The 25,393-nt window shown below is 36.4% G+C and overlaps 1 protein-coding gene across 9 annotated transcripts in view; it reads right to left on the reverse strand.

Moving 5' to 3' along the window:
- Mef2a (myocyte enhancer factor 2A) overlaps window positions 1-25,393 on the reverse strand; it is a 118,188-nt gene that overhangs the window by 74,623 nt on the left and 18,172 nt on the right. For 4 of the 9 annotated variants that reach the window (XM_029541046.1, XM_021221480.2, XM_021221511.2 and 1 more), the window contains exon 2: window positions 20,577-20,629. The exons of 4 other annotated variants lie outside the window; for them this stretch is intronic. The gene's annotated coding sequence lies outside the window, so the exon portion shown is untranslated. Of the gene's footprint in view, window positions 1-17,885; window positions 17,906-20,576; window positions 20,630-25,393 lie in introns of all 9 variants that reach the window. One more of the 9 variants, XM_029541038.1, reaches the window with a different exon arrangement.

Here is a 25,393-nt window from a genome sequence, read left to right on the forward strand (position 1 = left end):
AGAGAGAGAGAGAGAGAGAGAGAGAGAGAGAGAGAGAGAGAGATATGAAAATGAAGACACATCATACCAAAACTATGGGACACAATGAAAGTGGTGGCAAGAAGAAAGCTCATACCTCTGTGCCTCCAAAAAGAAACTGGAGAGAGCTTACACTAACACTTTGATAGCACACCTGAAAACTCTAAAACAAAATAAGCAATTACACACAAAATGAGTAGACAGCAGGAAATAATCAAACTCAGGGCTAAAATCAATCAAATAGAAGCAAAAAGAACTATGCAAACAATCACCCAAACCAGGAGCTGGTTCTTTGAGAAAATCAACAAGATAGATAAACCCTTAGCCAAACTCACTAGAGGACACAGGGACAGTATCCAAACTAATAAATCAGAAATGCAAAGGGAGACATAACAACAGAAAATGTGGAAATTCAAAAAATCATCAGATCCTACTACAAAAGTTTATACTCAACAAAATTGGAAAATCTGAATAAAATAGAGAATTTTCTAGACACATACCAGGTGCCAAAGCTAAAACAGGATCAGATAAACCATCTAAACATCCCCCATAACCCCCAAAGAAATAGAAGTAGTCATTAATAGTCTCCCACCCAAAAAAAGCCCAGGACCAGATGGGTTTACTGGAGAATTCTATCAGACCTTTAAAGAAGACATAATACCAATACTCTTCAAACTATTCCACTAAATAGAAACAGAAGGAAAACTACCCAATTCATTCTATGCAGCTACAATTATGCTTATACCTAAACCTCAGAAAGACCAAAAAAAGAGAACTTCAAATGAATCTCCCTTATGAACATTGAGGCAAAAATACTCAATAAAATTCTTGACAATAGAATCCAAGAACACATCAAAATGATCATCCATCAGGATCAAGTAGGCTTCATCCCAGGGATGCAGGGATGGTTCAATATATGGAAATCCATAAATGTAATAAATTATATAAACAAAGTCAAAGAACAAAAACACGTTATCATTTCATTAGATGCTGAAAAAGCATTTGACAAAATTCAGCATCCCTTCATATTAAAAGTCTTGGAAAGATCAGGAATTCAAGGCCCATACTTAAACATAGTAAAAGCAATATACAGCAAACCAGTAGCCAACATCAAACTAAATGGAAAGAAACTTGAAGCAATCCCACTAAAATTTGGGACTAGACAAGGCTTCTCTCTCTCTCTCTCTCTCTCTCTCTCTCTCTCTCTCTCTCTCTCTCTCTCTCTCCAGTATAGTACATGAAGTTCTAGCTAGAGCAATTAGACAACAAAAAGGGGGATACAAATAGGAAAGAAGTCAAAATATCACTATTGGTCTCTCTCTTACCTCTTGCCCCTTGCGCCCCATTCACTTTTCCCCTGTCCCCACATGGCCATGGCCGGCCCCTACTTCTCTACTCTCTCCTTCTCTCTGCCTTTCTCTGCCTCTGCTGCCCTCTTAACTCCCCTCCCCATGTCCTAAATAAACTCTATTCTATACTATAATATATGTGTGTGTGTGTGTGTACTCACTACTGTAGATGATATGACCATATACTTAAGTGACCCCAAAAATTCCACCAGAGAACTCCTAAAAATGATTTTAAAAAAATTCAGCAAAGTGGCTGGATATAAAACTCAAACAAATCAGTAGCCTTCCTCTACTCAAAGGATAAACAGTATGAGAAAGAAATTAGGGAATCCACACCCTTCACAATAGTCACAAATAATATAAAATACCTTGGTGTGACTCTAACCAAGCAAGTGAAAGATCTGTATGACAAGAACTTCAAGTCTCTGAAGAAAGAAATCAAAGAATATCTCAGAAGATGGAAAGATCTCCCATGCTCATGTATTGGCAGGATTGATATAGTAAAAATAAAAAAGGCCATCTTGCAGAAAGCAATCTACAGATTCAATGCAATCCCCATCAAAATTCCAAATCAATTCTTCAGAGAGTTAGAAAGAATAATTTCCAAATTCATTTGGAATAACAAAACAACCCAGGATAGCAAAAACTATTCTCAACAATAAAAGAACTTCTGGGGGAATCACCATCCCTGACCTCAAGCTGTACTACAGAGCAATAGTGATGAAAAACTGCATGGTATTGGTACAGAGACAGGAAGATCAATGGAATAGAATTGAAGACCCGGAAATGAACCCATACCCATATAGTCACTTGATATTTGACAAAGGAGCTAAAAGCATCCAGTGGAAAAAAGACAGCATTTTTAACAAATGGTGCTGGTTCAACTGGCAGTCAGCATGTAGAAAAATGCAAATAGACCCATTCTTATCTCCTTGTACAAAGCTCAAGTCCAAGTGAATCAAGGACCTCCACATAAAACCAGATACACTGAAACTTAGAAGAAAGTGGGGAAGAGCCTCAAACACATGGGCACAGGGGAAAATTTCCTAAACAGAACACCAATGGCTTATGCTCTAAGATCAAGAATCGACAAATGCGACCTCATAAATTGCAAAGCTTGTGTAAGGCAAATGACACTGTCAATAGGACAAAAAGGCAACCAGCAGATTGGGAAAAGATCTTTACCAATCCTACTGATAGAGGGCTAATATCCAATATATATAAAGAACTCAGGAAGCTAAGACTCAAATATCAGTATTAAAATAATTCTTTAAACGAAGAATATTCAACTGAGGAATATTGAATGGCTAAGAAGAACCTAAAGAAATGTTCAACATCCTTAGTCATCAGGGAAATTCAAATCAAAACAACCCTGAGATTCCACCTCTCACCAGTCAGAATGGCTAAAATCAAAAACTCAGGTGACAGCAGATGCTGGGGAGGATGTAGAGAAAGAGGAATACTCCTCCACTGCTGGTGGGATTGCAAGCTGGTACAAACACTCTGGAAATCAGTTTGGTGGTTCCTCAGAAAACTGAACATAGTACTACCTGACAACTCAGAAATACCACTCCTGGGCATATACCCAGAAGATGCTCCAACATGTAATAAGGACACATGCCCCACTATGTTCATAGTAGCCTTATTTATAATAGCCAGAAGCTGGAAAGAACCCAGATTTCCTTCAACAGAGGAATTGATAAAGAAAATGTGGTACATTTACACAATGGAGTACCACTCAACTATTAAAAATTATGAATTCGTGAAATTCTTAGGCAAATGGATGGAACTAGAAAATATCATCCTGAGTAAGGTAACCCAATCATAAAAGAACACGTATGGTATGCANTCACTGATAAGTGGATATTAGCCCAAAAGCACCAAATACCCAAGATACAATTCACAGACCACATGAAGCTCAAGAAGAAGGAAGACCAAAGTGTGGGTGCTTCGGTCCCTCTTAGAAGGAGAACAAAATACTCACAGGAGCAAATATGNAGATAAAGTATAGAGCAGAGACTGAAGGAAAGGCCACCCATAGACTGTCCTACCTGGGAATTCATCCCATATACAGTTACCAATCCCAGACGCTATTGTAGATTCCAAAAAGTACATGCTGAAAGGAGCCTGATATGGCTGTCTCCTGAGAGGCCCTGCCAGAGCATTACAAATACACAGGTGGGTGCTCACAGCCAACCACTGGACTGAATGTGGGGTCCCCAACAGAGGAGTTACAGAAAGGACTGAAGAAGTTGGAGGGGTTTGCAACCCCATAGGAAGAACAACAATATCAACCAACCAGACCCCCCAGAGCTCCCAGGGACTAAGCCATCATGGCTCCAGCTACATATGTAGCAGAGGACAGCCATATTATGCATCAATGGGAGGAGAGGTCCTTGGTCCTATGAAGGCTCAATAGATGCCCCAGTGTAGAGGAATCGGGGGTGGAGAGGTGGGAGTGGGTGAATGGGTGGAGGAACACCCTCACAGAAGCAAGGGGAAGGAGGATGGGATAGTGGGTTTCCCAGAAAGGGTTAATGCCAGAAAGGGGATAGCATTTGAAATGTAAATAAAAAAAAAATAACCAATAAAAAATATTAAAAGACTAAATTCACCAATCAAAAGACACAGGCTAGCTAAATAAATCAAGAAATAAAATCCATCTACAAGAAACACAGCTTTAAAGATAGGCACTGCCTTAAAGTATAAGGATGAACAAAAGTACTTCGGTTAAATGGAACCAGGAAGCAAGCAGGTGTTGCTATTGTGGTATCTGACAAACTTCAAACTAAAACTAATCAGAATAAAAAAAAAAAAAAAAAAAGCACTCATAGTAATCAAGGGAACCGTTAACCAAGATGATATTACTATCTTAAACACATGCATTAAACTGAGGGGAATCCTATTTCACTTAAAATGTACTACTGAAAATATAAATGTATAAAAAATTTCATCCAAACAACAAAGAATATAATTTCTACTCAGCAGCACTTGGAAGCTTCTCTACAACAGATCATATCCTGGGACATGAAACAAATCTTTACAAATTCAGAAAGATGCAATAACTCCATGTATCATTATTTGACTATAATAAAATGTAAAATCCACAGTCAATAAATCTCTAGTAAAAATACAAACTTAGAGATTAAACAACTCATTACAAAATGATGGATGGGTCAAATTAGAAATAAAAAATTTCCTGGAACTAAACGAAAACATAATATAACAAAATCCTCTGAGACACAGTGAAAGCAGACCTATGAGGGTAATTTAGAGCTCTAAATGCCAGCACTAAAATACTGGGAACAGCACAAATAAATGACTTAATGATGCAACTCAAAAATTTGGAAAAACAGGAACAAGCCAAATCCAAAGACACTTGAGTACAAGAAATACTAAAAAGTAGAGCAGAAATGAATGAAGTAGAAACAAAACAACACACACACACATCAGAGAATCTAAGAGCTAGTTCTTTAAGGAGATAAACATGATCAACAGACCCAAATTAACAAAATTAGAAATAAAAAGGTAAGGATTACAACAGACACCAAAGAAATTCAGGTTACTGTAAGAGAATAATTTAAATGCCTATACTCTATTAAGTTAAAAATAATCTTAAAGAAATGGATGAATAACAACCTAAACAGAACCATAACAAATGGAAAAGACTGAAGAGTAATAAAAAGCCGTCTACCTAAAACATTCAGGGCCAAATTAATTCATAGCAAAATTCTATGAGACTTTCAAAGAAGGATCCATAATCTTTCTTAAACTAGTCATAGATAGAGTAGATAGATAGATAGATAGATAGATAGATAGATAGATAGATAGATAGAAGTACTCTCAAACTTCTTCTATAAAGCCAGTATCATTTTAATACCAAAATCAGGTAAACACACACACACACACACACACACACACCCCAAAACAAAACAAACAACACCTACAGCCTAATACTCCTGATGAACATAAATTCAAAAATGCTCAATAAAATACTTGCAAAGTAAACACAAACATACATTAAAAGATTACCCATCATGAGCAAGCTGGCTTTACATCAGAGTTACAGGGACGGTTCATAACAGGCAGGTCAACAATGTAATAAAACACATAAATGGACTGAAAGACAAAAATCACACGATTTTATCTATAGATGCAGAAAAAAGGCCTTTTAACAAAATCCAACAAGCCACCAACAAGCTCTAGAAAGAGTAGGGCTAGAGTTTGGAAAATACCGCAACAAAATAAATTCTATAAGCAAGAAACCCAAGCCCACGTCATCCTAAATGGAGAAAAATCTGAAGTAAGAACACTGAAATCAGTTGGGCAGTGGTGGCGCACGCCTTTAATCCCAGCACTCAGAAGGCAGAGGCAGGCGGATTTCTGAGTTCAAAGCCAGTCTGGTCTACCAAGTGAGTTCTAGGACAGCCAGGGCTATACAGACAAACCCTGTCTCGAAAAAGAAAAAGAAAAAGAAAAAGAAAAAGAAAAAGAAAAAGAAAAAGAAAAAGAAAAAGAAAAAGAAAAAGAANAAAAAGAAAAAGAAAAAGAAAAAGAAAAAGAAAAAGAAAAAGAAAAAGAAAAAGAAAAAGAAAAAGAAAAAGAAAAAGAAAAAGAAAAAGAAAAAGAAGAAAAAGAAAACGACACTGAAATCAGGATCAAGACTATATAAGAAAGTCAAATTACCTTTATTAGCAGATGACATTAGAGATCTCCAAAGTTCTACCAAAAACTTCTAAAAACAAAGAAATTCTACGATGTGACAAGATATACAATCAACGTTATGAATCAATAGCTTTTCCATACACCACCAACAAACATATAGAGAAAGAGATCATGGGTACACTCCCAAGCACAACGGCCTCAAAGAAAAGAAAATACCTAAGAATAAATCTAATCAAGGAGGTGAAGGACCTTTATAATGAAAATTTTAAACCTCTGAAGAAAGAGGTAGAAAAGGATACTGAAAAATGAAAAGACATCCCATGCTCATGGATTAGTAAATACTGTGAAAATGTCTATTCTACCAAAAGTTACTTACAAATTCACTGTTCACAAATTCCCCATCTTATTCTTGACAGAAATAGAATAAGTATCCTAAGATTCATATGGAACTACAAAAGGCCCCAGATAGACAAAAACAACCCTGAGCAAATGCTGGAGGAACTACCATTCCAGACCTGAAGATTATATTACAGAGCCACAGTAATAAAACCAATATGGCACGGGCACAAAACCAGACATGTAGCCAGACCATGGAACAAAATAAAAGACTAAAGCATGAGTATATGTAACTTCAGCCATTTAATATTTGACAAAGAAGTCAAATATACGCCCAGGGTAGGGGGTCAACAAATGGTGCTGGAAAAACTGTATGTCCACAAGTAGAAGAATGAAATTAATCTCTCTGTATCACCTTGCACAAAAAAGAAAAGAAAAAAGAAAAAAACTAATTCCAAACAGATCTAAGACCTAAATGTGAAACTTAAAACATTGTAACTGCTAGAAGAAACATATTGGCAATATCCTACAGAATGCATGTGTATGAAAGGACTTTCTAAATAGAACTCCCAAGAATCAAACCCAACAACTGACATGTGGGACATCATAAAACTAAGTCTTCTACAAAACTAAAACACAATCAAGTAAGAAAGAAGGCCTCAGAATGGCAGAGAATTTTGGCCAGCTATATATCTGGCAGAGGACTAACAACTAGAATATATAAAGAACAAAAGCAAAAACAAAATAACAAAAACAAACAAACAAAACCAAAACCAAAAAAATTTTATCCATTCAAAATATGGGTCTTGGAATTAAACAGAGTTCTCAAGAAGAAAAATATCTTAGAAAAAAAAAAGTTTACTGCCCCCAGCAGTTAGGTAAATGGCAATCAAAACAACTTTGACATTTCAATCTTGGACCAGTCAGAATGGCAACAACTAAGGCAAATCACTCTAACAATGCTGGAGGAGGGTTAGGGGTTAAGGAGCCCTTATTCACTGTTGGTGGGATTGCACACTATTATGTAGCCAACTTAAAAGTCAGTGTGAAGAACTCTTCAAAAATGAAAAATAAATCTACTATAACACCCATCCATATGCCCCAAAGGACTTGAATTCCTACTCCAGAAACTTGCTCAGCTATGGTCATTGCTATTCTATTCAAATAGCTAGGAAACAGGAAGACAAATGGATAATGAAAATATATATACTAATGAATACTATTCAGCAGTAAAGAAAAATGAACTGATGAACTTGGCAGATAAATGGATGGAACTAGAAAAGATCATATTGAGTGAGGTAGTGCAGACACAGAAAGACAAATAATACATCTCTCTCATCAGAGGTTCCTATCTCCAAATTTTCAAATGTGAATACACAGTGTGGAGTAATTACAGAAATCAGGAAAGTGAAGAGGGCAAGAGTGAGGGGTTTAGCTTGGTATCCGTAATATGAAGTGGTAAATGGCTTTCAATTTAGGTCCAAGGGCTGGGGAGGGAGAAATAAATACAGGAGGGAGGGAGGGAGGGAGGGAGGGACAGTGAATATGTCTAAAAAAGTCATAGGAATCATTCTGTTAACTATCTACCTAAAAACACTTATAATACATGTAAATCAGATAATAAATATAGGTACAGTTTGAATGAAATATCCCCATCTGGACTGACAATGCTCCCCAGTCCCAAGAGCCACAGACTACCTAACAAAAAAACAACACTAGGCATGAAAAGCCCTCTTTTGAGTCAGTAGTCAGAGCGGTTCAAGAAACTCTCAAAAAGGTTACAGGATATTGCTGTTGCTTTCGGTTTCCCCTTAAGTATCTGATGCTGAAGATATCATGCCCTTTGAACAAACAATCCAGAGGACCCAAGTTGGGCCTAACCTGGGAGAACCATTCAAGCTTCCAAAGAAGTGAAGAAGCCAACAGTCTAACTTTGATGCCTATGAAACACAACCACCAACATGGTGCAATGACCTTAAGAGTACAGTAGTGGCACACATATCTTGGCAGTAACCAACAGCTCTCTAATTGGACCTAAGACCCTCTCAACAAGAGGGAAATCATGCCTGGTTCTGGGAACCTAGCCAAAACTATGCAGACCTACCGAAGTCATGCATCTTAAAGAAGAATCTACAATCACCAATTTACTAAACTATCATAATCCTTAACTACATTCTAAGGATTTATCTTTATACCCACACATATCCCTCATCAAGAAAGTTTAAGTTTCTTAGCATGAATCCTGTACCCAAGGTTCAGGGATCATTGTGGAAGAGGGGGCAGAAAGGCTATAAAGAGCCAAAGGAGTTTTCTATGAGATTGTGTCTCCTAGAAAGGTCAAGAAACTATACCCTTGAAGTTTCACCAGCATGGCTACCTAACAGAAGCTGAACAAGAACAATAGACATAATAACGTGGAAGAAAGAAAGTTCATGAGACTTCAACACTAAACAAAGAATAGGCAACTAGGGTATGTTGCACATGAGACATAGACTTCCCAAGAAAAGAGCACACCATTTGGTTATTCAATACCAATGGTCAGCCCTGAAAATATATATACAAGTAACATTATAAAAACAGAACAGGCTGTATTTAAATATTTAGGGATACACACACACTCTCTCACTCACACAACCACCACCACCACTAACAACACAACAACAACTAATAACTACAACAATTAAAGAAAAGGAGATCATGATTTGAATGAGAATAAGAGGGATGATATGTGGGAAAAAGGAAAGGAAAGGGAAATGATGAAATTTTAATCTCAAAAAACTTTATAATTATATCATTTCCCTCTCCCTCTCCTCCCTTCAACCACTCTTATGACCCCCAAACTCCTTTCAAATTCATGGCTTCCTATTCCTTAATTATTATCACTATATATCTAACATGCAAAAAATACAAATGTAACCTGCTGAGAATTTTGCTTGGATGTATATTTTTAAGGGCTAACTACTTGGAACTGGAGAACCATTTAAGGGTCTTATCTCTAGGGAAGATTCATTCATTCTCATTCTCTCTCTCTCTCTCATATTCTCTCTCTTATATTCTCTCTCATATTCTCATTCTCACTCTCTCTCTCTCTCTCTCTCTCTCTCACACACACACACACACACACACACACACACACACAGCTTGTAATTCTTGTAGCTCTCTAATCAGGGGTGGGGCTCCTGTGATTTCACTTATTTATGTTGGCATATCAACTGTTCAAGTCTTGCTGTAAGGAACCATATTATTATGCTCTCAAGAGTGTAGCTTTTCTGTCCAATCTAGAAAGCATAATCTTGCAACAAACTTCCTGGTCCTCTAGCCCTTGATCTGTGCACTCCTCCTTCTATGCTCTTAACCACTGGGCCACTTCTCCAGTCCTTTGAAATAACTTTTTATTTCATGTTGCAATATAAATTTAGCTATATATTTTAAAATAGTATCAAATATATTAAAAAGTTTCGAGAACAGTATAGAAAATTCATTTCCCTAGGCCTTAGGTGTACGGTTGTGTTGCAGATGTATTAATTGGGGCTGGGTATCCCATGGTCAGTCCTTTTCTACATTTTTACTGGTGGTGGTTTCTGTAATAGTCTCTATCAGTTGCGAGAAGATACTTGAGAAGAGGAAAGCCATTTTTATCTGTGGATACAGAATGCAGTTAGGAATTATACTGGTTCATAAAAGTGGCAATAGAAGGTTCTCCTCTGAGATGTACAACCTCACAACCTCACTAGCCATGGGTGACTAGGTAGGTGAACAAGATCAGGCATATTTCCCTCCTGTTGAGCAGGCATAAGTCCAATTAGACAACTGTTAGCTATCAGCAAGATCTAAGTGCCACTACCGCACCTTTAGGAATAGTTGCTATCCTGTTTGCTGCTGTGGTTCATAGACATCACAGCTAAATAGGACTACAGAATAGGGTCCACGCTCTAACAATTAAAATGCATGCAGGCCTTAAAAGAACATAGAAAGCATGTTCTCAGCAAGTATACTTAGATCTGAAATTATTTTTTATTTTTATGTATGTGTGTCAGTATGGAGGGTTTTTTGGGTGTTTTTGTTTGTTTTTTGCATGTATGTGCAAGTGCCCATAAAAACTGGAAGTGGAAATTACAGGCAGTTGTCCTGACCAATATGAGTGCTGGAAATAGAACTTGGGTCTCTACAAGAGCAGTACTCTTAGCCACTAAGGTACCTCCCTAGCCCTCTGAAATAGTTTTTTAAATTTAATTTTTCAATGTAATGCTTAGCTCTGTGTTTAAAAATAATTTCAAATATATTAAAAAGTTTCAAGAATAGCATAGAAAATTCATGCAAAACTATTACCTAGTTTGACCAAATTTTTAACATTTTACTGTATTTTTTCACTCTTATGAAAATGTGTCTTCTCTATATATCTCTGCATAGATACAGATACAAATGAATCTGAACCACTTGAGGGTGGGTTGCACAAATCATGCTCTTTACAACTTAATTCTTCAAGTACGAATTTCTTAAGAGTAAGAATATTCTCTTATACAGCCAAGTACACTAACCAAATTCAAAAGCAAAGGCCATAGTTTCAATTTTGTTAATTATCCTAATACCCTTTAGGGCATTTTCGCCCTCTTTTATAAAATAAAGCCACAAAGAACTGAGATAGATTGACCATGTGTCACCTGTAGGAAAATAAGGGACAACTGACAGTGTAAAGGGAAACAGGGGTCAGATGTCTTGAAGTCAGGAACTTTGTTTTAAATATAATAAAAAGCCAGCATTCATTTTTATCTTGCCTTTGTTACTGTGTGACTTCAGCAATGTCTGTGACTTTTCTAAGCCTAGATGTAAGAATACCAATGTTCTCTGTATCATGTTGGTACATGTTGGTATGCATCAAAACAAGTGTCAGGGATGTATAAAGCAGTCAGTATTTTTATTTCAAAATAATAACATGTATAAGGTACTTTCTAAATAAAATATGTAATTTAATAATTAAAACCCCTACTGAAGACATTACTACATTTTGCAACTCACAAGCATAATAATAATAATAATAATAATAATAATAATAATAATAATAATATTTATTAGCAGGATTCTTTATAGTGTCATGAACTTCTGGTTACTGAAAAACAGTCACTATGCTTTTTAAAATATTCATTTCATTCAATGTATATATAATTGTGAAATAAAAATTGCTGGATATTTATAAGACAATTATGGTTGAAACTATATAAAAAAAGAAGAAACGATTTAAAACAGGATCTTTAGAAGCAATCCCAAGTAAAGGAGCCCATGATTAATTTACAAAAATGTTGGACACATTTATCCTATTGTAATATATATAGTAAAACCAATGGTTCTTTGCTCTTAAAGAACTCTCTCCCAATCCCATTTAATAAAGAATATTTTCACTACTATTTACCATTAAATCCAAGCAGAAATTCATGCTCTAAATTAAGACTATAATAAGCTGTTGTTTAATGAAAAGTAAGTAAATATTCTATTCTACTGTAAATTATATTTAAGTGAGAATGACACCACACAGAAAATAAACTAGTCTGTGGTATGAATACAATAACATAAGGAAAACACAAAACTCTTGAATACAATTTTTATATGCTTGAAAAGTAATGACTTTATGTCACTTTCACAAAAAACAGGAAGGAAGGAAGGAAGGAAGGAAGGAAGGAAGGAAGGAAGGAAGGAAGGAAGGAAGGAAGGGAGGGAGGGAGGGAGGGAGGGAGGGAGGGAAAGAAAATGGTAAGACACATCCTGCAAACACATTTAATTTTACAACTTAAATTTTTGTAATTAAAAAACTATATAGATTCAAAAATAAGAGCAATAAAAATTATACAAAACATTGAAAAGGGAAGGCTTTTTCCATTAGTGATAGATAGCTATAGGGTCCTCATGGTAAATACTCTGGTATACAAAACAACTCAAACACTATTAAAGAATCATGACTCAAAGGCCACTGTGAAAACATGCTAGACACATCATGCACATGAAAGTGAGACTGTAAGGGCTGTGCAGAACTGGCCCCATCCCTCGCCTAGACATCATAGGAGAGTTGGTCCTGCCCCACACCCACTGCAGCACTCAGGAGAGTAAGCCCTGAACCTCACCTGGGCAGCACAATAAAGCTGACCTTAATGACAGGGACATGGGTGAGCTGGTCTGAGGGTGTGAGTGTAGAAGCTGGCCCCTGCAACTTGTTTGCCATGCAGCAGCATGGGCAATAGAGATGCACTCTGCTCCCTTATCCCTCACCACCTGCAGCAGTCATGAGAGCAGAAGAGCTGTCCCTGACCCTCACCTGCTGCAGCACTCAGGAGAGTGGGCCCTACAGCTCACTTAGGCAGCACAGAAGAGTTGGCCCTGGATGTGAGTGTTGCAGGTGAATCAGTTCCAAGGGTATGAGCACAGGAGAACTGATCCTGCCTCTAGTCTGCTGGGCAATAGCAGCCGGGATGAGGAAGAGATGCTTTCCTCCCCTTCCTCACCATCTATGGCAGATGGAGAGCTGGCCCCAGGTTCATTAGAATGGGAAAATGTGCCATGTCCCTCACTATCTGCAACACTTGGAAGAGCAGGCCCCATACCTTGCCTGGGCAGCAGGGCAGGGCTGATCCTGGTTTCAGGGGATTGGGAGGTGGGGGTGCTGGAGAGCTGGCCCATAGGGCGTGAAAGCAGGAGATCCAACAAGCTGATGAGCTCAGATACTTTTAATTGGCCCACCTCAGCATCTATCCCATCAATTTAACTGCTGGAGTACTGGTCCTAAAAATCCAAAACTAGAGGATCTCCATGACACAGGGCAAGAAAGAATACACAAGAAGAGTTCCTTTGAGGTTCCAGTATGAATAGAGAAACCAGACCAATAAATTACTGCAATGAGCATTTGCAAGCAAAGAAATTGCTTCCACAATGAGATGGGGTTTTTTGTTTTGTTTTGTTTTTTGTTTTTTTCTCTGTTGTGGGGAAGATTGCAAAAGTAGAGGGCAGGTACGGGGAGGGGGGTAGATGAGTGGGATTAGGGTAAATGGAACCAATAAAAAAGTTAAAAAAAAAAAACAAAACTTAAGAACATCAGTATTCCTAAGACATCAGTACCTTTCTCAATAATCAATCCTCCTTTACCTCAAAAGGAGACCATTTTTCTGATTATTTTGGTAGTAACACACAGTAACTCAGTATTTAGTGAATTTACATAACTAAGTATCCTCTCAAAACAAGTATCACTAATCACTTAGATCTCAGTTCCTAGTAGACTACAGTCTCTTTGTGGTATTTTCTTGATTAGTAATAGGCTAAGAATCTCTTCGCCTGCTTTGTAAATATTTAGATTTTCTTTATGGGGTGCTTTTCCAAGTCTCTTTTCCTTCTTTCACTGAATTGTCCATGATTGACAAGAGTGCTCTGAATCTTTGGATTTGGCCCTTTTGTCTGCTAAATGTATTAAAAATTATCTCTATATTTTCCTATAGAAGCTTCTGTTTTATATTGCCTTCCAATTAAAAATGAATAACCTGTCTTTGCTTTCTGCATTGTAGAAAATAAAAAAAAAAAAAGGAACTTCTTTTCTAAATAGATTGTCAATTATTTCATTATTAGTTACTGAATAATTCTTTACCCTGCTGTTATAATTTCTGTCCTAAAGCAAATGTCTATATACGCATGGATTCTTTTCCAGGCTTTTGCTTCCTTTTTGTTTAACACAGTATTTGTTATTTTATGGAATTAATCATTGCATATGCTTTAAACATCTGATTCACCTTATATTCACCTTGATAATCCTTCCTCAAAAATGTCAAACTGTTAAGATCCAACATCCAAACAAAATATAGAAAATAAAAAGCAGCAAGAAAACATAAGAACAGTCAATCAATATGAAGACCCAGAAATCACGAGCTTAGATATGTAAGTAGATGAAGCTATCACAACAACAGCTAAGAGAGCAGGAAGGTGGCTTTGTGGGTAAAGTGCTTACTGTGCAAGGATGAGGACCTGAGTTCAGATCCACAAGACTCATGTAAAAGCTAGGCGTGAATGACAGTACACATCTGTAACCTCAGAACTAGGAAGCAATAGGAAGCAGAGTCCAGGGGCTTGCTGCCCAGCCAGCATGCACATAAGCATCAACATACCCACAAATATAATCATACACATACAGGCTCTACCTCCTACATACTTTTAAAAACATGATTACAAAGAAATTTAGTATGCTTGGAAAGATACGGACTCAGGAGTTGGTAAAGTGCTTATTTTGTAAGCATAAGGACCTGAATTTGATCCACACCACCCAAGTAAAAGGCTAAGCAACGTGCTCACATTGCTAATCCCAGAGCTGAGGAGGCATAAACAAGTGGATCCCTGAGGCTTAGTGGATGACAGTCAGCCTAGCCTAACAGGTGAGCCACAGGTCCCAAAGAAAAACAAAGTGAATGGATGGCTCATAAAAAACAACACCCGGGCTGGAGAGATGGCTCAGTGGTTAAGAGCACTGACTGCTCTTCCAAAGGTCCTGAGTTCAAATCCCAGCAACCACATGGTGGCTCACAACCATCTGTAATGAAATCTGCCGCCCTCTTCTTGAGTGTCTGAAGACAGCAACAGTGTACTTACATATAATAAATAAATATTTTAAAAAAATAAAAAAATAAAATAAATAAAAAATAATAATAAAAAACAACACCCAAGGCTGACCAGTGACCTCTACTCACATATGCACATGTGCACACACACCCCAGCATACACATGCATAAAAGAGAAACAGAAGTAAGACTTGGAAGAAAAAAATAACTATACTAATAAGTTTGAAACCATCTTGGATGATATATACATCTGGAGTAAAACAGTGATCTTAAGACTCATGTATTTGCCATACAAATAAGTCACAGAAAGAAAACTGAAAATAAGAGATGAGTGGTGGTATCAGTAGCAATGAAGACAATTCAAATACATTATCATTTGCAAGAAAAAGACTAGAATAAATGGAATATTTAAGAAATAGTAGCCAATGGGGCTGCTGAGATGGCTCAGTGGTTAAGAGCATTGACTGTTCTTCCAAAGGTCCTGGGTTCAAATCCCAGCAACCCTCCCTCTTCTGGAGTGTCTGAAGACAGCTACAGTGCAGTTACATATAATAAATAAATAAATAAATAAATCTTTAAAAAAAAATAGCCAAAACATTTCTACATTTAATTTTTTAAAAACGCTAAGCAACGTCATCTCAAAGAAAACCATCCAAAATACAACACAACCAAATTACTAAACCTCAGTAATAGTCCCTCCCACCCCCCACCAACCTTTCTGAGACAGGATCTGTCAACCAAGGCATGCTTGAAACTCACTATGTACTTCAAGCTGACCACAAACTCAAAGTAGTCTTCCTGCCTCAGCCTCCTGAGATCTGAATTATAGGTGTGTGCCACCACATCTCTCCTTTTAAGTCTTAAAAGTCTCTGTAGCTATGGCTGGCTCAGGGGTTAAGAGCACTGAATGCTCTTATAAAGAACCAGAGCTGGGTTTGTTTCCCAACACCCATGTGGCAGCTTACAATCATCCCTAACTCAGTTCCAGGGGATCTGGTACCATCTTCTGGAATCCATCAGCATCAGGCACACATGCAGTGTACTTACATATCCCAAGTAAAACACTCAAAATAAAAATACAAGTCTTACAAACAACCAAAAGGCGGAAGGAAGGAAAAAAGAAAAAAGGAAAGGTTGTATGTAAAAATAATAGGATTTCTGTCAGGAACTACAGAAATTATTTCTGTAACTATTTCATAACCTATTACAGAGATAATGAAGGACATTTTGTGGCAAAAAAAAAAAAAAGCCAATTCCTCATAAAAGACACTAAATAGTCATATGCATCCAATAATAGAGCTTCAAAATACATGAACCAAGAAGTGAAAGAGAAACAAATCCATTTATTATATTCAATTATTAGAACAACTAAGGTTGTAATGTCAGGGTGTAAGCTTGAAAAGTTAAGAAAGAAAACTACTCAAGTAATTTGACCTATCAATTTTAGAAATTTCTACTCAAACACAGCCTCCTTGGCACACATTAAAACAATTGCCAACACAGCCCATTTTCTATGCCTTCTCATAAACGTCACAAAGTTCAAAAGATGTCAAACATGTATGTTCTGATTAAATCAGTGCCCTATGAAGAAATACATCTGGAAATTTACATAAATATCCGGAAAGTAAATAGAAAAAACTCACAATGGAAAATCCATATGTTAGAATTCAATGGAAATAACCATGTGACACAGGGAAGAATATGAAAACACAGAAACTCAAGATTAAATGTGTATTCATATACAAGCATGCTCTGTTCTTCTCAATGCCTATTCTTAAACCTAAATTAAAACCTTTTTATGGGCTGGAGGGTTAGTTAGGTGGTAGAGCAGCTGCCTAACATGAACGAGGGGCTAAGTTTAATCTCCATCACTCTAATCATTTCTTAACTCCAATTTTCCTTTAAGGAAAAAAAAATTAGAAAAGAACTTGAATACTTCACAAACATTCCCAGAGAGACCTGCATTAATCTAATCTTTAAAAAAAAAAAAATCTAGAAAGAATAGGAGCTGGAGGAATGGCTCAGCGGCTAAGTACTTGCTCTGAAATCATGAGGACTGGCATCCATAGAGCAAGCATCATCCCAAAGTAAAAGACAGGAATGATGAAGCTTGCTGCTGTTCAAGCTAGCCATACATTCAGGGAAGAGATTTGCCTCAAATGAATGAATTTAAACTGACAGAGGAAGCCATCGGATGGCCTTTTCTGGCCTCTGCTTAGGCACACAGGTGTGCACAGACACACACACACACACACACAGAGAGAGAGAGAGAGAGAGAGAGAGAGAGAGAGAGAGAGAGACTTTTAAAAAGTTACAAAAAAATTTCTACAAACCAAGGGGTCTTTTATAAACACAAAACAAACCAGGTGGTAGGGTAGCATGCCCTTAGTGCCAGCACTTGGGAGGCACAGGCAGTGGGGAATCTCTGTGAGTTCAAGTCCAGCCTGGTCTACAGACCAAGTTCCAAGACAGCCAGGAATTCACAGAGAAGCCCAGTCTTGAAAGTCCAAAAAAAAATCAGAAAAAGATAACATCTTGGGGAGGGGTGCTGGCAGGAGGGGAAATCAAAATGCAAGCAAGACTGTAATATATGAGAAAAAAATAAAAGTAAATAAACACAAAAAGAGTTAAATTTTATAAATGAAACCAGTAATATACAAAGATAACTGAACAGGGATTACCTCAAAAACTCATGATTAGTTGTTTAATGTTCTAAAATTAATGTAGCTGACAATCACATTGAAATATTCAAAAAGAAAAAATAAAAACATCATCTCAATAAATTAAAAACAACAACAACAACAACAAAAACCCCACAGCTAACAAAATTCTACCACTCATTCACAATAAGGAAAGAATGATCAACAGAAGCTGGTAAAAAGGCTGAAGGTATTCAACATATGATCAGGAGTAAGAGAAGGATGTTAGTTCTTACCATTTCTATTCAACACCTCTCTGGGATGGTTCGTCAACAAAATGAAGAATGCAAAAGAAACAGACATAAAATTAAAAGGGAGGAAGCAATAATCTTGGCCATAGACAAAAGATGATCTACATAGACTATCTGAAGGAATCTAAAGTATTACTAGCACCAAGTTTATAGATGGACAAATTACAAAATCTTACATACAACTTACTTACAACAGTGTGGGTCACTGTTATTAGCAACAAACTGTTAGAAACTAACACTAACATAAAAAATCATTAGTGGTTAATGAAATAAATAGGTATAAAACCTTTGCATTGAAAACCAAAAATACTGTTGAGATAGACTTTAAAAGAAGACTTAAATAGGAAAAGATACCATTTGCAAGACTCAATATCATTAGCAAGTCAATTCTCCCTAAATTGATTCTTAGGGTAAAAGCACTCATCATCAAAATCCCATTACTTGTTTTGTAGCAACTGACGAGCCAATGCTAAACCAGAGAGAGAGAAATAGAAAAGACCAGAGTAGACAAAATTATTTTGGAATCAAATAGCAAAGCTGGGAAGTAATCTTACTTTTTTCTTGTTATTTGTTCATTTGTTTATTTTGAGACACAGTCTCACTATGTAGCCCTGGCTATAGACTAGGCTGGCCTAGAACTCACAGAGATCCACCAATGTCTACCTCCTGAGTACTGAGATTAAAGGCATGTACCACTCACTACCCCCAGCTAATATTACTTGATTTAATAATTACTATAAAGCTACAGTAAGTAAGATAACAAATCAACAGAACAGAGCAAAATTCAGAACAAGCCCATAAATAGTGACATGATTTGTATCAAAGACTCCAAAATAATTCAACAGGAGAAAAAGGTCTTTCTTTAAGAATTTGCCAGAAAAAATATGGTACCTATAATCAAGGAAATGAACCCCAATCTTTACCTCACTCTATATACAAAAAGAACTTAAATGATTACAAACCTAAAACATGACAGTTCATAAATGTTCTAAGGGAAAAAAATTTTTTTTAAACTTTTGTCAGTCCCCATGACAAGCCTCTAATTCCTATCCATAATTAGAGGGAAGATTCCTAATCTGAGGCTCTCAAGTATATATATCTTTAAAGCATTTCCCATCTAATAAATATTTTAGGAACTCCCAAGCAAGTCTTAATTCAAATAAAGCTCATTAAGCTACAGAAATACAGCTATGAATATGATGCTTTACCTACTCCTACTCATGGAGGAAGCAGCAGATCACTGACTGTAACTTAAATAAGTCTTGAATCATAAAAAAATAAATAAAAATAAAACACCTTTGAACTGTTAAATAGCAAAAGTATTCTCTTTAAGACAAGATCTCATTATGTAGACAATTCTGGCAAGGATTTTCTGATCCTCTTGCCTCAGCTTCCCAGAGGTAGAATTGAGTTATATCACTGTGCCCAGCAACAAAAGGATTCTTGAAATGACAAGGGGAAAATAACCCAAAGAAAACATAACAAAGCCCACAATTAATACACCTTTCCTGAGATTTTACTAATGTGACTATCAGGTTCAATCCCTATCAATATTTCTAAAGTACTTGGTTTTAAATAATCTAATATTAACATAATTTATGTCTCTCCTACCTTAAATAAAAAGTAAAGTTCGATAGAGGCCCCTTGGTCTTGATAATTTTATATGACCCAGCACAAGGGAAGGCCTGGGCCAAGTAGTGGGAGTGGGTGGGTAAGGGAGCAGGGGCGGGGGGGGGGGGGTATAGGGAACTTTCGGGATAGCATTTGAAATGTAAATAAAGAAAATAAAAATAATAAAAAAAAAGAAAAAAAAAAGTAAAGTTCGGATGAGGTTTTACTTATGAAAGCTCTGAGGACCACCATCTTACTAGCTTATTGTAAGCACTTACCTAGGCTAACATGATCAAGGTAACTTAATCCATACACCTTTGTAAACATGGTCTCAAGAAGGCAACAACTTCAAATCCTCACAAAATACTCATTCCTCTAAATACCCCCTAAAATGTGTTCTCTTTCTCTCTTTGACCTTCACCTCTGAGGCATGGCTAGACTTCCTTTGACCTTTTGTGTTGTTTTGGTTTTTTGTTTTTTGTTTGTTTGTTTGTTTGTTTTTCAAGACAGGGTTTCTCTGTATAGCCCTGGTTGTCCTAGAACTCACTCTATAGACCAGGCTGGCCTCAAACTCAGAAATCCGCCTGCCTCTGCCTCCTGAGTGCTGGGATTAAAGGCATGCGCCACCACGCCTGGCTCTTCCTTTGACTTTTTATTTGAAAATCCTTTGGTTATTTAATTTATGTCCTTTAACCTTATATTATTTTTCTATTTCCTATTTATTATCACCAGGAACTGCAATGTTTAATAAAGATTGATATTTTCCAATAAAAATTAACATTAATTAACATTTTATATGGAAGTACACGAGGTAAAAAGTTTAAGGTTATCTTAGGAAGGCCAGATAAAATAAGAATACTTGATAATATATGTTCAACATTATACAATTCAGTGAGATCTTACAAATTTCCTCAACTGATCTTAACTAATCTCCCAGATAAACTCTAAAATTACTGTCATCCAAGGTCACAAAAATAGCTTAATTTTTAGGAAATGTTTCACTATGGTTACATTTCATAACATGGTAAAAGGAAAAATATCTTACTAGATATCAATTACTCTTACATTTGATCCTTGCAGAAAACTCTTCTTTGTTTCTTTTCCACAAGATGTAATTCCTTAAGGAAAAAAAAGGATAAAGGAGCTGTGTTATTATTGATTCTCAGAGAATTTATTATTAAAAATGTCTAATACCCAATACCATTCATGGTAGGTAGTATCAAAAATACTTGATGAATGATGCAAAGTTCAGTTGGCAAAAGGCATTTGTTTTGCTTAGCCAATAAAATGCCAACCAATAAAGTGCCTAATGTCACACCCATTTTTTTCAGGAAATATTGCTTAAATGTTCAGTAATAAATGCAATATGAGATTCAAAACTGGAGTCCTAGGTCCTATTTTCCTATTCTCTATATCACATGGCAGCCTTATACTTAAAGTATTTATAAAATAGTTTAAGGGCTAGAGAGATGGCTCAGCGGTTAAGAACACTGACTGTTCTTCCAGAGGTCCCAAGTTCAAATCCCAGCAACCACATGGTGGCTCCCAACCATCTGTAATGAGATCTGATGCCCTCTTCTGGTGTGTCTGAAGACAGCTACAGTATACTTATATAAAATAAGTAAGTCTTTAAAAAAATAGTTTAAAATATTGCATTATGTGGCAATGATTTGCATTCTCCTAAAATGTGTCTGTGCTCCAACATGAGATGCATACTTATACTTTCACCAGCTGTCTTCTAAAGCAAACAAAAAATAAGATAATGACTCTAGAAGGGCAACAATGAATAGAAAACATCACTTTAACAATTCAGCTCCAGCCGGGCGTGGTGGCGCACGCCTTTAATTCCAGCACTTAGGAGACAGAGGCAGGCGGATTTCTGAGTTCGAGGCCAGCCTGGTCTACAAATTGAGTTCCAGGACAGTCAGGGCTATACAGAGAAACCCTATCTCGGAAAAAAACAAACAAACAAACAATTCAGCTCCATTATGAAACCCACCCAATATATCAAGTGCATAAAGAACATCACGCCTGGAGACATCTGAGTAAAAGGTAAAAATGGCTAAGTCACACCCCACTCCTCACCTCAACTAACCAGGACCAACACCAGGGTTAACACAATGGGAGAGAAAGGTGCAGGTTATTCAACTATCCCCAAGTAAATCTGCTTATCTAGTGAAAACGGATCATGTCTCTGAAGAAATCAAGTGTTAAGACTCTAATCTAGCAGTTTTAATTGTTGTGAGTTCATAATTTTTGTTTCTAAAGGGCACATCCTTTAAAGGAATCACACAAACTGCCAAATACTGTTTTTGCATTTGCAAGTTAAATATTAAGCATCGGACATTAAAAGATACACAAAGAAGTCTCTTTTTCTTGGCAAAGGTAGTAAGATGCTTGTTTTTAAAAGATACTTTAGGCTTTTCACCTAAATGTATTAAAATGTAGAAAATAAATACCTCAAACTTAATCCAGTAATTTAGAGCACTATTTTTATGGGTCCCCCATCTAAATAGTTATTTTTAGTATTTGCTTGGTGTGTCACAGTGGACAAAATGATTTAGCAGATTCCTTTATGGTAAGTAACTGATTAAGTGGAAATTTTAATACATACATACATACACACACACACACACACACACATTTGCTCGATTTTATAGAAAAGTCATTATTAATCATGTTTTGATCATAATTCTCAAATAATTTCTGAAAGACAATATTAAAAAACCAAGTTTTTATAATTCTTTTATTTTGGGGGAGGGTTTATAAAATGTAGTTTTATTTTTATGTTACTCTGCTGTTACACAGGGCATAACATTTTCACAAGGCTTTTTTGGGACTACAGTCAATGATTAGCAAACACAATATAGTGGTCCAAATCTGTAAAGAACAATCACTGGACAAACTGGATACCCTCTCACATGTGCAGAAATCTGCATGGAAAAGGCCAAAAGTTTAGACTTGGACTTAATGATCTATAGTGAAACACACTTTCAAAAACTAACTTTGGATTTTAATTCAGTGTTGCAGACAGTTATAAAAACATCTAGCTGAACCCCCAAAACTCACTGCCACATGTAGCTGAGAATAAAATACCTGTACATCTGTAGTTGCTAACCCTATCCCCTCTACTACTATCCATTTATCTATATTGTCCTTAACTGGAACTACATATATTGCCTAAACAATCAAGGTCTGTAACTTTACACACTCACCGCTTCCAGGAAATGACCTTAAATTTTCAGTTCAATGTATACCATTAGCCAAGCCAATCCCAGGGAGCCTTACAACTCTCATCACTTCAAATGAGCAAAAGCACTACAGTTTTGCAAGTATAAACCTCTCCAATTATACTGTACATGCATTTTTAAAGATCTCTATCTATGAGCTCATCAAACCTGTGATGAGGCTTTGGTAGTCCATGCTTTATAGCCAGTTATTCAGAAATAAAGACCACAGCTGGGCATGGTGATGCATGCCCTTAATCTCAGCGCTGGGTAGGCAAAGGCAGGCAGGCAGCCTGGTCTACAAGGTTCAAAGGACACCTGGCTCTGTTATGGAAAAACCCTTTCACAAAAGGGTGGGGGGAGGAAGGAGGGAAGAAAAGAGACAGTGAGAGGGAGAGACAGAGAGAATGCACAAGTAAGCACAGAACCTAGAACCTAGAACTTTCAGCAAGCATCTAAATAGGGCTTAAATAGGACTGAGTCTGCACCAGGTAGAATAGAGTATCAGAAATAAGTTTAATTAGGTCATCTACCTGGTTTCCATTGGAGAAAGAGATTTCAGGAGATGGACTATTATGAGGAATAAAAGGACAGTTCATGATACTTAATGTTGGCTTTTCAAAAATACAAAAAAATTATAAATGTTTATGTAGCAAGTTACAACATACATGAAACAAGCACTACAAAACCAAACAGAAAGTAAATGAATCACAATTATACTTCAAGATTCAAAATCCCTTTACAACAGTAAATTAATAGACAGAAAAGTATCTAACCCATGACTAGTACTATAACCCAACTTGGATTAACTGTGCTCTACATTCAACAACATAAAAAATATATTCAAGTGCATATGTCTCCTGGCATATTAAACACAAACATATACAGGACTATAAATGTATAAGGAGTGAACTCACACAAAAATTATTTCTGACTACAAAGTAAAGATTAATAAAATGTCACTTGCTATTTTCCAAATATTTATAAATATGAATGGTTCTAAATAATATACAACTCAAAGAACATAAGAAAAACTTTAAATATACTGAGCTAAGTGATAACTAAACTATCAGATTATAAAGTAAAGCTAAACACACTTGGAAATTCACAACTCTTGAGTGCTGTCAGAAAAGAACAAAGTTTTAAGAAAAACAATATACTAAACTTAAAGGAACTAAGGAAATAACAGTAAAAACTGCTCAAGTATATAAAGACATTTATGTGCATAAAGAAATAGATGTACATAAAGAAATATATGTCAAGTCACTAAAACAAAGGTAACTGACTCTTTGAGAACTCCTAGCTAGACTAGTTAAGAAAAAGAAGAAACAAACTACTATTAATATTTTTTGAAAAAACATATTGCTGCAAATTCTTCAAACATGAAACATAAGAACAACTTGGTGCCAATAAATTTGACAGCTTAAGTGAAGCAGAGAAAATTCCTTGAAACATACAGATTATCAAAGCAAACAAACTATATATTAACCCCAAGTCTAATAAAAAAAATTAAAATCATTATCAAAAGGTATTTACTATAGAGAAAATTCCAGATCCAAATGAGGCCAGTCATTAGTGAATTCTTTAAACATCTAAAGATTTCTGAAGTAGAAACTTCTAGTTTCTTTGGAAAGTTAGTGGAAAGTTAGTTATGTAAAACTATGGTTTGCTGGGGTACACAGGTGAAAGGATATATTACTAAAGCAAACATGTGAAAGAACAATTTCCTGAAGCAGACACTGGTGAAATGATGTTTTGATAGAGCAAACACATGAAAGGACCTGTGATGAAGGAGTGTAAATATGACCATACAAATAGTGGGAGATAAGCACTGAGCCCTAGTTTGGTTTGCTCTGCCTCCCTATTCTGCACTAATGACACTTAGCACTGTTAAGTTCAACTTGTGATGCACCACTGAGAGAAATTCACACAAGAACTGTTTGTGAGGTTCCTGCAGCAGTTTGTCGCTTCTATGGCCTTGCCTCAGGTGGGCTGGCCAGCCCTGCAATCCTTCAGGATTGAACTACAGATGCTGGTTCGTGCCTGATGCTGCCTGCCTAGAGCACTGGACAGCAGCTGCTGAGTCATATTTGATGTTTGCTATGGGACTGAACTGCTGAGAAAGATCGAACTCGCCCCAAAGAACTATTTTTGAACAGGTCCACTTCCTCCACTTCCTATAATTCTTCTTTCTCTTCCACTACCTCTACTAGGTGGTGGGCTAGAGGAGAGGTTGAATGCTTATTAAAAGTAGGTTGTAAAAAATGTATGCCTACAGATTTTATGTCAGTATAATGCAATCTCTTTTAGGAAAAAAAAAAGGGGGGGGGATGGCTCTTTAATCTAGTGAAGACCAACCTAAATAACCCTCATATAAAAATGAAGCAAAGGGGCACAAGAAAAAAGAAACTATATACTAATATCACTAGTGTGTTATCAATATATGAAAAGGGAACATACTACAACTGAAGTTCGTCTCAAGAAAACAAGATTGGTTCAATAGTCAAAAAAATGTAATTTATTATATTAATATTCTAGAAAAAACTATTCACTTAATTTTAATGAATGCATTGAAAGCTAAAAAAAAAAAAAAAAAAAAAAAAAAAAAAAACTTCTTAAAGGGAGGAGTGGAAACCTCAGCCCCTACAGAAAACA

The sequence above is a fragment of the Mus pahari genome, chromosome 1 (genome assembly GCF_900095145.1).
Source record: "Mus pahari chromosome 1, PAHARI_EIJ_v1.1, whole genome shotgun sequence".
NCBI lineage: Eukaryota > Metazoa > Chordata > Mammalia > Rodentia > Muridae > Mus > Mus pahari.